Below are 14,227 nucleotides of genomic sequence, written 5' to 3' on the forward strand. Positions count from 1 at the left end.
CTGTTTTTGGGATTTTATGAGACAGATCCTAAGCCTTATATTATGCAATACCTCTGAGTCAAAACTACCTATCCCAGGAAATGGTGCTTTATCCCCCACAGTCATTCGTGTCCATTCATCACAAAAGGTCTCAGTGTGGGGACCATACTTCCCCCACATTACTAACCGGGCAGACCCCCGGAGTCTGAAAATCTCTGCAGTCTGAACCCTGACTGCTAAACGTCCCTGTGTTGTGCACTTGGCTTCCATTGTGGACCTTTTTAACACAGAAAAACTTCCTAAAATGCACCAAACACAGTAGTCTACGGTGGAAATCCTTAAAGCTCTTCCACTGAACTTCTTCTGCTCCGAGTACCACGGATCCGCCTTCTAGCAGACTCGTGTAGCCGTTGCAGGCCCTACCTCTCAAGATTTTCCTGAGAGATCGGCGAAAATTCCCTAAACTTTTACTTTACACAAATCACGCTTGCATGTGCTCCCTACAACGCGTATGACTATGAGGATAAGATTTACGCTCGAATATGCAACCTCATATCATGTTGCGTCAATTGTTTACACATACAACCGTGCGGTCCAATCGTACCACTTATAGACACTTGTTATCTATAAATGGTAGGATCATTGGAGTCTCCCTACTGTGCTCCACAACAGCCGGAGCGTAATACCACGAAAACTTTTATCACACTCCGTCGCACGTGTACACCTGGACCGTGCTCGCACGTTTTCACCTAGACCGTGCTTCACCAAGCTTCACCAAGTTTCACCAAGACCACCAAGACCACCAAGCGGGGTTCAATACACTCATACCTTTTTCAACCCACACTATCATTCTATGGTTTTCTGATCAGAAAAATCCTTTCCTGTTAACTGATAGCTTTCCCCAGAGGTAATACAGAAAAAAAGGGTTTTTCTTTTGGGTTTTTTTAAACTAAATATTGGATACTGATCAATTTGTGCTATTATCGCGTGGCTACCGTCTCGCCTAAACTGAAACAGTGCTATTGTGTGATTTGTATTTAGTGGGCGTACCTGTACGCATGTTGCGTAATATACGCCACGTGTGTAGGCCTTTGCGTTGCGTACGCAGTCCCGCACGCTGTCCGGGACACGTGTACAAAGGCCGGATACGTCCGCAGCAATACAAATAACACACTTCTATAAATGTAAACGATATTCAACTATAATCGCTTACCCACACCACACAGTATCTCCTGTATAAGCCTTTATAACTGGGCCAGGCTGCGTGTGTGTTTTACATGTGCTCCCTTAAATATTACTCTATATTTTTAACTAAATAGCAACAAATTTCTCAGCACAGGTCAAAATGTATCTAATAATCAATGCTAATGGCAACAAGCGAATAGATATGCAGAGTACACAAATAAAATACAGGTGTGTGCGTGTGTTACGTGTGTTGCGTGCGCAATTGGCACCAAACAGAAATTTCACAGATTTAAAACCAAACAATAGCTTTTCGTTCTTACCTTCCGGATCCCACCAGCATCCCTTCAAACCAAGCGGAGCAGACGCTTATCTAATCAGCACTAATGTATCCCCGACCACAAAACGGCTAACAGGGGATACTACCTTCCCGCCCTTTGCTGATAGATAAAAGTCTGCCTTGTCCTGCTAGGCTGCGGATATGAGGAGAACCGGACGATTGCCCCCAATTGATAATGTCAATTATTATCTTTAAACATAAAGCTATACACTATTACCGTGGAGCCGCTATTGCCGCTAGACCACGTGCACGTGCTACGCACTTTGTACGCTATTTGCGTACAGAGTCCCGCACGTGGTACGCACTTGGCGTACACACGCTGCGCTGGGTGTACGGAATACACACAGCGAGCGCACACACAGTCGATAACCTTTACACCTTGTTAATAAAACACAGTAAGAATATACTTATACTCTAAACCTTAATAACCAAGTACTGTAATGATGTAACGTTTAAAACCCTTAACAATGTGTATGCTGTTTGAGCGATAGAGACGCTAAGAGAGCCCTTTGCAGGAAAGTGAAAACACAACACCAGGTTTGGTTATAACCGCAGCAGCTCTAACACTGCCGTGGATTATTCAGAGTAAAAGGGGAAAAACAGTACAAATCATACACTACAAACTAACATAGAAATCTAACATAATAACAGAGAATAACATGAACAATGGTGAACAATGGCTACAGAGAATATACATACGTGGGGAATCTTTCGCATGCGCGACCTGGAATCCAGTCCTCCGCTATTAGGTAGAAAGCCTTCAGAGACATGAGGCTGGCCAGGCAACAGTGGTCTTTATATACACAACATACATTCACAATACAATGGTACCTGCATCTCATTGTTCATTGGACACAGGGATGTCTCTACATTACAGCAAAGGTCATAGGTGGATTTGAACAGGTGGGCTGTGTCTTTCCCCAACTGCTCTGGTGGGAGGTATCCTCAGGATTCCCGCCGCATGTGTAATTTACAGCAAATACAGTTTATGTTCATAATCTACTTCTGTACATAACTATACGCAGGAGCGAGCGATCCTTTCCTAACTAACACCGGAATGTTACTCTAAAAATACCCTACAGCTGGATACTAGACACCACCTTTCAACCTTTATCTGACCCTTCCTATCATGCAAAGAGGAATCTCTCTGTCCAGGAACAGTTTAAACTAATCATACTCGCTGACATGGTCTAAGGGAATATTAACTACAAAATGCACTATTTGGGTTAAATATGCTATGATCGAGTCGCACGCTACACGCTCACAAACTGTACCGTAAATGTGCACACCACGCGCCAAGGCGCATGGCCGTGGAAGTTCCGTTACGCAAAGTGCGGATATGCGCACGCACGGCAGAGCGAGTGCACGCGCAGCGGGCATGTGCATGGGGTTAGTACAAGGGGCATGCATCATGATATTTTTCGACTTTGATACCTTAGGTCACATTAAAGATGCATAGTCTTACATATGAGATACGCTCAGAGAGACGTTGGTCTGCTAGGTTCAAGAGCCAACTCCATGGCGATTTCTGCTAGGCGAGCCCTGTGGATCCGCCAATGGACGGATGATGCCGACTCAAAGAAACATATGGAAGTTTTATCTTACAAAGGTGAGGATTTATTTGGAGAAGGTCTCGCGGACCTGGTTTCCACAGCTACCGCGGGTAAATCTACTTTTTTACCTTATGTTTCCCCACAGCAAAAGAAAAGGACACAATATCAGATGCAGTCCTTTCGGTCGCATAAGTCCAGAAGAGGTCGGGGCTCTTCCTTCCTCGCCAGAGGTAAGGGAAGAGGGGAAAAAACTGCCTGCTACGGCCAGTTCCCAGGAGCAGAAGTCCTCCCTGGCTTCTACTAAATCCACCGCTTGACGCTGGGGCTCCACTGAGGGAGTCTGCACCAGTGGGGGCACGTCTTCGACTCTTCAGCCATGTCTGGGTTCAGTCAGACGTGGATCCTTGGGCAACGGAAATTGTGTCCCAGGGTTACAAGCTGGAATTCGAAGACGTGCCTCCTCGTCGGTTTTTCAAATCGGCTCTACCAACTTCTCCACCAGAGAGGGAGATAGTTTTAGCTGCAATTCAAAAACTGTGTCAACAACAAGTGGTTGTCGAGGTTCCCCTAGTTCAACAGGGGAAGGGGTACTATTCAACCCTATTTGTGGTCCCGAAACCGGATGGCTCGGTCAGACCCATTCTAAATTTAAAATCCCTAAACCTGTACTTGAAAAAAGTTCAAATTCAAGATGGAAACGCTCCGGGCAGTTATCTCCAGCCTGGAGGGTGGAGAATTTATGGTGTCACTGGACATAAAGGACGCATACCTTCATGTCCCCATATATCCCCCTCATCAGGCGTACCTGAGATTCGCTGTACAGGACTGTCATTACCAGTTTCAGAAGTTGCCGTTTGGGCTTTCCACAGCCCCGAGGATTTTCACCAAGGTAATGGCAGAAATGATGGTGCTCCTGCGCAGGCAGGGAGTCACAATTATCCCGTACTTGGACAATCTCCTGATAAAGGCGAGATCGAGAGATCAGTTGCTGAAAAGCGTGGCGCTCTCCCTGAGAGTGCTACAGCAACATGGCTGGATTCTGAATCTACCAAAGTCACAGTTGGTTCCTACAACTCGACTATCCTTCTTAGGCATGATTCTGGACACGGAACAAAGGAGGGTTTTTCTCCCAATGGAAAAAGCCCAGGAACTCCAGAATATGGTCAGAGACCTGTTAAAACCGTAAAGAGTGTCAGTCCATCAATGCACTCGAGTACTGGGAAAAATGGTGGCGACCTACGAGGCTATCCCCTTCGGCAGGTTTCATGCGAGGACTTTTCAGTGGGACCTTCTGGACAAGTGGTCCGGGTCCCATCTTCAAATTCATCAGAAAATAAGCCTGTCCCCCAGGGCCAGGGTCTCTCTCCTGTGGTGGCTGCAGAGTGCTCACCTTCTAGAGGGTCGAAGGTTCGGCATTCAAGACTGCTTTCTGGTGACCACGGACGCGAGCCTCCGAGGATGGGGAGCAGTCACACAAGGAAGAAACTTTCAGGGGATATGGTCAAGCCAGGAGGCTTGTCTACACATCAACGTACTGGAATTGAGGGCCATATACAATGGCCTACGTCAAGCGGAGAATCTTCTTCGCGACATACCGGTTCTGATTCCATCAGACAACATCACAGCCGTGGCTCATATAAACCGCCAAGGCGGAACAAGGAGCAGAGTGGCAATGGCGGAAGTCACCAGGATTCTGCACTGGGCGGAAAATCACATAAGCGCTTTGGCAGCAGTTTTGATTCCGGGAGTGGACAACTGCGAAGCAGACTTCCTCAGCAGACACGATCTCCATCCAAGAGAGTGGGGACTTCATCAAGAAGTTTTTGCAGAGATAACAAGTCATTGGGGAATTCCTCAAATAGACATGAGGGCGTCACGCCTCAACAAGAAGCTTCGGAGGTATTGTGCCAGGTCAAGGGACCCTCAGGCAGTAGCAGTGGACGCCCTGGTGACACCGTGGGTGTTTCAGTCGGTCTATGTGTTCCCTCCTCTTCCACTCATCTCAAAGATATTGAGAATCATAAGACGAAAAAGAGTGCAGACAATACTCATTGTTCCAGATTGGCCTCGAAAGGCCTGGTATTCCGATCTTCAGGAAATGCTCACAGAAGATCCGTGGCTTCTTCCACTCAGAGAGGACCTGTTGCAACAGGGACCCTGCGTGTTCCAAGACTTACCGCGGTTACGTTTGACGGCATGGCAGTTGAACACCGAATCCTAGCTGGGAAAAGCATTCCGGAAGAAGTCAACCCTACTCGGATGAAGGCTAGAAAGGAGGTGACGGTGAAACATTACCACCGTATCTAGAGAAAGTATGTATCTTGGTGTGAATCCAAGGATGCTCCTGCGGAAGTTTTCCATCTGGGCCGTTTTCTCCACTTTCTACAGACAGGAGTGGATATGGGCCTAAAATTAGGCTCCATTAAGGTACATATTTCGGCCCTATCAATTTTCTTTCAGAAGGAATTGGCTTCTCTCTGTCACGATCCAGGTAATTCCTTATCAGTATTTACCTTCCAAATGCCTCCTGAGACTGTCCCAGTGTTCCAAGCCTGGATTCCATCTGCACTGTCTGCATGCAGCATGCTGCATCTCATTGTCTCAAAACTCTTCAATGTGATTCTGGCAGCTTCATGGTTAAAGCTCACATGCAAGTTACAAACAATCTTTCCCTCCAAAAGCAAACATGGGCGCAGCCATGTTTGCTTTCATCACATGTTGCTTTTCAGCCTATCAGCTGCACTCTGCTCTCAGCCTGATTACACAGCATCTGTACTCTGGTCTCTGGTTAATCAGCCAGCCAATCCCTGCTTCCCAGCAGGTATAAATATCCTGTTCCTGGGGTGGAAAGATGTCAGTGCTTCAATTGTCTTCAGTGATTCCAGTGTGCAGTCCTCCCATGGACTTTCTCTGCAGTACAGCCTGACTCTGCAGTGTCTCATCATTGCATCCTGTGACTGGCAGTTACCGACACCAGCTTCCAGCAGTGCTCTGCCCTGCCAGTCTCCATCGGTGCTCCGCCATCGATCCCAAGTCTCCATCGGTGCTCCGCCATCGATCCCAAGTCTCCATCGGTGCTCCGCCATCGATCCCATGTCTCCATCGGTGCTCCGCCATCGATCCCAAGTCTCCATCGGTGCTCCGCCATCGATCCCAAGTATTTCTCTGAACTGTGATTCCTGTTACCTGTACCAAGTCATCCGTATTCCTCTGAACTGTGTTTAATAAACCTTTGAACTTTCCTTCGTTGTCTTGGTCACGCCTTCGGGCATTTGTTCTAAAGGTTCCCTGCTTGTCTAAGAACCCTGTACTGCCTCCCAGGTACACATATACCTCAGCCCCTACAACTGAGGCTCCCCCTGGTCAGCACCAGCCCTCAGTTGTGACAGTAAGCACTGACCCAATGGATCCGGCCGGAGACCAGGTCCAAGCGACCAGGCCGGTGCAAGAACTTGCAGCCTGCCTTGAACGTCAGGGGGCTACACGGGGCCATGTGATTCGCTGTCTCCAGGACCTCTCCTCTCGGCTGGATGGAATACAAGTAACCCTCCGTGGTTCAGGGGCGTCCAGTGTGCCGACTGCAGTACCTTTGGTGGTATCCCCACCCACCATTCCTGTTTCTGCTCTTTGTCTCCATTTACCGACACCTGCCAAGTTTGATGGTTCCCCAAAAGCCTGTCGGGGTTTCCTAAATCAGTGTGAGATATATTTCGAGTTACAGCCTGGCAGTTTCCCAACTGACCGCACCAAGGTTGCTTACATCATCTCCCTCCTCAGTGGCTCCGCCCTCGATTGGGTATCACCTCTATGGGAGAAGTCTGATGCCCTGCTCTCTTCATATGCAGATTTCGTGGCAACCTTCAGGCGCATCTTTGATGAACCAGGTCGTGTGACCTCTGCCTCCTCTGATATCCTCCGGCTACGTCAGGGGACACGAACAGTCGGTAAATATCTGGTACAGTACCAGATCCTAGCGTCCGAACTTTCCTGGAATGATGATGCTCTTTACTCAGCCCAAGGAGGGGCATCTGTGTCTACAGCCCAAGGAGGGGCGTCTGTGTCTACAGCCCAAGGAGGGGTATCCAATGTTCAAGCTCTAGTAGGGGCATATGAGTCTTCTCAAAAAGGAGTTTCTGATCTGTCAACCCCAGGAGGGGTGCTGGAGAAAACAACCCTGAGAGAGGTGTCTGATTCATCAACCCCAGGAGGGGTCACCAAAGTTTCAGTCCCAAGGGAAGTATCCAGAGCCAAGTTCCTAGATGGAAATTTTTGTGCTAGAGATGCAGTTATGAACTCCTGTTTGCCGTCTTCAGAGAGCACCACCCTGTTGGCATCCAGCATGGACCAGGTCCAGGATGGTCTAACTGAACACTCAGATACCACTCATTCCGGTTCTAACCGGATTCTGACTCTTTCAGTTCCAGCTGATTCAACGGTCTCCAAACTCAATCCTGTCCTATCCGTCGGCCCAAAGTCTCCGCCGGTCTCAGCCGGTTCAATTTTGTCTGGACTCAATCTGGTCTTGTCCATAGGTCCAGTACAGTCTCCTCTGGTTCCAGCCAGTTCAAGTTCATCAGGATTCAATCTAGATTCTTCCATTTGTTCAGGTAAAGAATTTATAAGAAGTGTCCTGGGGCCACTCCTAAAGGAGGGGGTGCTGTCACGATCCAGGTAATTCCTTATCAGTATTTACCTTCCAAATGCCTCCTGAGACTGTCCCAGTGTTCCAAGCCTGGATTCCATCTGCACTGTCTGCATGCAGCATGCTGCATCTCATTGTCTCAAAACTCTTCAATGTGATTCTGGCAGCTTCATGGTTAAAGCTCACATGCAAGTTACAAACAATCTTTCCCTCCAAAAGCAAACATGGGCGCAGCCATGTTTGCTTTCATCACATGTTGCTTTTCAGCCTATCAGCTGCACTCTGCTCTCAGCCTGATTACACAGCAGCTGTACTCTGGTCTCTGGTTAATCAGCCAGCCAATCCCTGCTTCCCAGCAGGTATAAATATCCTGTTCCTGGGGTGGAAAGATGTCAGTGCTTCAATTGTCTTCAGTGATTCCAGTGTGCAGTCCTCCCATGGACTTTCTCTGCAGTACAGCCTGACTCTGCAGTGTCTCATCATTGCATCCTGTGACTGGCAGTTACCGACACCAGCTTCCAGCAGTGCTCTGCCCTGCCAGTCTCCATCGGTGCTCCGCCATCGATCCCAAGTCTCCATCGGTGCTCCGCCATCGATCCCAAGTCTCCATCGGTGCTCCGCCATCGATCCCAAGTCTCCATCGGTGCTCCGCCATCGATCCCAAGTATTTCTCTGAACTGTGATTCCTGTTACCTGTACCAAGTCATCCGTATTCCTCTGAACTGTGTTTAATAAACCTTTGAACTTTCCTTCGTTGTCTTGGTCACGCCTTCGGGCATTTGTTCTAAAGGTTCCCTGCTTGTCTAAGAACCCTGTACTGCCTCCCAGGTACACATATACCTCAGCCCCTACAACTGAGGCTCCCCCTGGTCAGCACCAGCCCTCAGTTGTGACACTCTCCCAGAAGTCCAGACTTTTGTAAAGGGAGTGCTACACATACAGCCTCCTTTTGTGCCCCCAGTGGCACCATGGGACCTTAACGTGGTGTTACAGTTCCTAAAATCTCACTGGTTTGAACCTCTTCAAACGGTTGAATTAAAATTTCTCACTTGGAAGGTGGTCATGTTGTTGGCTTTGGCATCTGCAAGTCGGGTGTCTGAATTGGCGGCTTTGTCTCACAAGAGCCCCTATCTGATTTTCCATGTGGATAGAGCAGAATTAAGGACTCGTCCTCAATTTTTGCCTAAGGTAGTTTCATCGTTTCATATGAACCAACCTATTGTGGTACCTGTGGCTACGAAGGAGGATTCCAAGTCCCTTGATGTAGTCAGGGCCTTAAAAATTTACGTAGCCAGAACGCCTCGGGTTAGGAAAACAGATGCACTGTTTGTTCTGTATGCTGCCAACAAGGTTGGCGCTCCTGCTTCTAAGCAGACTATTGCTCGCTGGATCTGTAACACGATTCAGCAGGCTCATTCTACGGCTGGATTGCCGTTACCAAATTCGGTAAAGGCCCATTCCACTAGGAAGGTGGGATCTTCTTGGGCGGCTGCCCGAGGCGTCTCGGCATTACAGCTTTGCCGAGCGGCGACTTGGTCGGGTTCAAACACTTTTACTAAATTCTACAAGTTTGATACCTTGGCTGAGGAGGACCTCATGTTTGCTCGATCGGTGCTGCAGAGTCATCTGCACTCTCCCGCCCGGTCTGGAGCTTTGGTATAATCCCCATGGTCCTTACGGAGTCCCCAGCATCCTCTAGGACGTAAGAGAAAATAAGATTTTAAACCTACCGGTAAATCTTTTTCTCCTAGTCCGTAGAGGATGCTGGGCGCCCGTCCCAGTGCGGACATATTTCTGCAAGGCTTGTATATAGTTATTGCTAACATAAGGGTTATGTTACAGTTAAGATCAGTCTTTGGCTGATGCTGTTTTGTTCATACTGTTAACTGGTTGTGTATATTCCATGTTATACGGTGTGGATGGTGTGGGCTGGTATGAATCTTGCCCTTAGATTAACAAAAATCCTTTCCTCGTACTGTCCGTCTCCTCTGGGCACAGTTTCTCTAACTGAGGTCTGGAGGAGGGGCATAGAGGGAGGAGCCAGTGCACACCCATCTAAAGTTCTTTATAGTGCCCATGTCTCCTGCGGAGCCCGTCTATACCCCATGGTCCTTACGGAGTCCCCAGCATCCTCTACGGACTAGGAGAAAAAGATTTATCGGTAAGTTTAAAATCTTATTTTTCACCCTTCTGAGTGATATAGTTTAATATATCGCCCAGTGTGGCCGGTACAAACTATGAACGATGCGTCGCAAACTAGGTTGTCTGTCGTCTGTCCCTGCAGCTCAATTCTGGCTATATCATTGACGACACGATGCATATCGTTCAGTCGTTCATTAAGTCGCTCTATCTCGTTCATTATCATTCATCCGGGAGTCCGGGATGTTCAAGGGAAAATAATGAACCATATCGTTCATCATTCATGTCGTCCAAAGTGTCACTGCCTTAACAGTCCAGTATATTTAACTCATATAAATATAAGTGGTCAGGAAAAGGTTAAACTTTCCATAATAAATAAATGAATAAATAAATAAAATAAATAAATAAATAAACATAATAGAACCAGTAGGAGACAGAACTGCACTTTCTAAGCATACATTCTCCCATCTCATGGCAAAGCACCTGTCTCTTCTTCCTGTCAGCTACTCTCTGGTACAGTGCACTGATTGAGCATTCGGATCTCCACACACGGCAAGCTTGGTAGAAGAAGAAGCTGCTATACTGGATATGTGCAGCAGCTCCGCTCTGTTAATTAAACTGTGTGTTTTTGTGGCAGCAGCTGTAGTAATCGTATTATATATTATTGCTATCGTGGTCATAATTTGAGCAGCTGGCTAAGAGGAGGGGGGTTTCTGGACAACTGGAACCCCCCCTGCATTTGCCTATGGAGGGTGTGCACGAAGGGCTGGCTCTGTTATTATTATTATTATTATTATTAATAATATTATTATTGTTACAAGTTATTTATATAGCGCACACATATTAGGCTGCTTTAGGCAGTCCACTAGGGAGCCAGGATCTTGTGGGGGGATATCTTTAGCCCTGAGATTGCTTATCTCAAAATTAAGGGTAGCTCTGAGAGATGCATCCATGTTAAACTTAATTCAGATGGCAACTGCTGAACTTCTAAGATGCTACCTCCAAACTATCCCGTGATGGGCTGAAAAGTGGGTTTTGGTTGGTGGGTGGTGGTGGGTATGGGGGGACAGGGGGACGGGGGGCTGTAGGATGAAATTTTGTATATGATGCCGAGAAACCTTGTAATGGCCCTAAGTGCAGGGATCAGGGATGTGCATTACCTGGTATCACTGTGGTGGTTATTGGGTAACTCACATGTAAAGCTGTGTCCCTTACTTATGTATTACCAGTTATTTATATAGTGCACACATATTCCACAGCACTTTACAGAGAATATTTGACTATTCAGATAAATCCCTGCCCCAGTAGTGCTTACAATCTATAATCCCTAACAGCATTATAGGCCTGGGTAAAGCAGTGCACTGGGACCCCTACACACCCATTCACAGGAACCATTAAAAAGTTATAACATGCTCCTCCTGTGGTCCTGCAATGTCTGTCCACAAGCTTCCATACAGTAAATGGGCTGTCGGATTTCTGATTGGTGGATAGCACCAGCCATCCACCAATCAGCATGCTGCCACAGGCAGGGCCGGTTCAAGGGCGCAGAGCGCCCCGGGCAGGAAAGGGGCGTGGCCTAATACAGGGGGCGTGGTGAGTCACGCCCCCTGTACATTGAAAGCGCCGCTTGAATGCTGAGCGGTGCGCGATGACGTCATCGCGCACCGCACAGCAAAAGGTCCTCTCCACGAAGAGAAACTAGACGCTATGCGTCTAGTTCCCTTCGTGGAGAGGACCTTTGCTGTACGGTGCGCGATGACGTCATTGCGCACCGCTCAGCAGTTACTCTCCACGAAGGGAAACTAGACGCATAGCGTCTAGTTCCCTTCACAGGAGGCGCCGAGGACGGGGACGGCAGCGGGCAGCGGAGGCGGACGGGGGACACAGCGGGCAGCAGTGGCGGATCTTGCCACGGTGCGGCGCCCTCCGGATGGCGGCGCCCCGGGCAAAAGTCCTGCTTGCCCGTGGCAAGAACCGCCACTGGCCACAGGCTGGGAGGCAGGTAGAGAATGAGTCCTCTCTGGTCTGACTGTGTGACCACCACCTACCTCTGTTTGAAGGCCCCTAGAATTGTGGGACCCAGGGCAGCTGCCCTGTGTGCCTATACATTAAGATCAGAGGCGGAACTACCGCCATTGCAACCAGTGCGTTGCACTGGGGCCTGCCTCTGTCCAGGGGCCCAAAGCATGTAATGAGTCAAACTTACTCATTATATGCCGCTGTGTGCTGCGGGCAACCGCTGCCCTCAGCACACAGCCGCCCAGAGAGGAGAGGAGCAGCGGTACGGGGGAGAAGGAGGAGGAGGTACGCTGTCTGCCGCTATGTGTAACAAGGGAACGCTGTCTGCCGTTATGTGTAAAAATGACACGCCGTCTGCCATTATGTGTAAAAAGTAGAGATGAGCGGGTTCGGTTCCTCGGAATCCGAACCCGCCCGAACTTCAGCTTTTTTTACACGGATCCGAGCGACTCGGATCTTCCCGCCTTGCTCGGTTAACCCGAGCGCGCCCGAACGTCATCATGACGCTGTCGGATTCTCGCGAGGCTCGGATTCTATCGCGAGACTCGGATTCTATATAAGGAGCCGCGCGTCGCCGCCATTTTCACACGTGCATTGAGATTGATAGGGAGAGGACGTGGCTGGCGTCCTCTCCATTTAGATTAGAAGAGAGAGAGTGAGATTGAGACAGAGACACTTGATTTACTGGAGCTTAGGAGTACTAGAGAGTGCAGAGTTTACTAGTGACTGACCACTGACCAGTGACCACCAGTGCAGTTTTATTTAATATAATCCGTTCTCTGCCTGAAAAAAACGATACACAGTGACTCAGTCACATACCATATCTGTGCTCAGCCCAGTGTGCTGCATCATCTATGTATAATATCTGACTGTGCTCACACAGCTTAATTGTGGGGGAGACTGGGGAGCAGTTATAGGTTATAGCAGGAGCCAGGAGTACATATTATTAAAAATAAACAGTGCACACTTTTGCTGCAGGAGTGCCACTGCCAGTGTGACTGACCAGTGACCTGACCACACTGACCACCAGTATAGTATACTATATTGTGATTGCCTGAAAAAGTTAAACACTCGTCGTGTGACTTGTGTGGTGTTTTTTTATTCTATAAAAAACTCATTCTGCTGACAGACAGTGTCCAGCAGGTCCGTCATTATATAATATATACCTGTCCGGCTGCAGTAGTGATATATATATATTTTTTATATCATTATTTATCATCCAGTCGCAGCAGACACAGTACGGTAGTTCACGGCTGTAGCTACCTCTGTGTCGGCACTCGGTAGTCCATCCATAATTGTATACCACCTACCCGTGTTTTTTTTTTTCTTTCTTCTTTATACATACTACATCTCATTATCATCCAGTCTATATTAGCAGCAGACACAGTACAGTACGGTAGTCCACGGCTGTAGCTACCTCTGTGTCGGCACTCGGCAGTCCATCCATAATTGTATACCACCTACCCGTGGTTTTTTTTTCTTCTTTATACATACTACATCTCATTATCATCCAGTCTATATTAGCAGCAGACACAGTACAGTACGGTAGTCCACGGCTGTAGCTACCTCTGTGTCGGCACTCGGCAGTCCATCCATAATTGTATACCACCTACCCGTGGTTTTTTTTTCTTTCTTCTTTATACATACTACATCTCATTATCAACCAGTCTATATTAGCAGCAGACACAGTACAGTACGGTAGTCCACGGCTGTAGCTACCTCTGTGTCGGCACTCGGCAGTCCGTCCATAATTGTATACCACCTACCCGTGGTTTTTTTTTCTTTCTTCTTTATACATACTACATCTCATTATCATCCAGTCTATATTAGCAGCAGACACAGTACAGTACGGTAGTCCATGGCTGTAGCTACCTCTGTGTCGGCACTCGGCAGTCCATCCATAATTGTATACCACCTACCCGTGGTTTTTTTTTCTTCTTTATACATACTACATCTCATTATCATCCAGTCTATATTAGCAGCAGACACAGTACAGTACGGTAGTCCACGGCTGTAGCTACCTCTGTGTCGGCACTCGGCAGTCCATCCATAATTGTATACCACCTACCCGTGGTTTTTTTTTTCTTTCTTCTTTATACATACTACATCTCATTATCATCCAGTCTATATTAGCAGCAGACACAGTACAGTACGGTAGTCCACGGCTGTAGCTACCTCTGTGTCGGCACTCGGCAGTCCATCCATAATTGTATACCACCTACCCGTGGTTTTTTTTTTCTTCTTTATACATACTACATCTCATTATCATCCAGTCTATATTAGCAGCAGACACAGTACAGTACGGTAGTCCACGGCTGTAGCTACCTCTGTGTCGGCACTCGGCAGTCCATCCATAATTGTATACCACCTACC

Source organism: Pseudophryne corroboree, chromosome 11, assembly GCF_028390025.1.
Source record: "Pseudophryne corroboree isolate aPseCor3 chromosome 11, aPseCor3.hap2, whole genome shotgun sequence".
Lineage (NCBI taxonomy): Eukaryota > Metazoa > Chordata > Amphibia > Anura > Myobatrachidae > Pseudophryne > Pseudophryne corroboree.